Below are 258 nucleotides of genomic sequence, written 5' to 3'. Positions count from 1 at the left end.
CCCCTCTTTCCCCTCACTTCCCTCTCTCATTTGTTTTATTTCCACTGTTAGATTTACCCAAGGCTGTCTACCACATAAACCGTCAAATTTCCCTAAAGCTCTCTACCATACCGCCAGATTTACCTACGGCCCCCTTTCCCTTGCTTTCCTTCATCTCTCTCCCCTTTAAACATGATCTTCCTCTTGTCTCTCACCTTTAACCTCTCTCTCCACGCAGTTTCTCGACTCTTAAAGTGGTCCTCTCCACCCACGTGTTTC

This window comes from Penaeus monodon, chromosome 21 (assembly GCF_015228065.2).
Source record: "Penaeus monodon isolate SGIC_2016 chromosome 21, NSTDA_Pmon_1, whole genome shotgun sequence".
Taxonomy (NCBI): Eukaryota; Metazoa; Arthropoda; class Malacostraca; order Decapoda; family Penaeidae; genus Penaeus; species Penaeus monodon.
The sequence above is the reverse complement of the archived record's forward strand: the minus strand, read 5'-3'. Positions refer to the sequence as shown.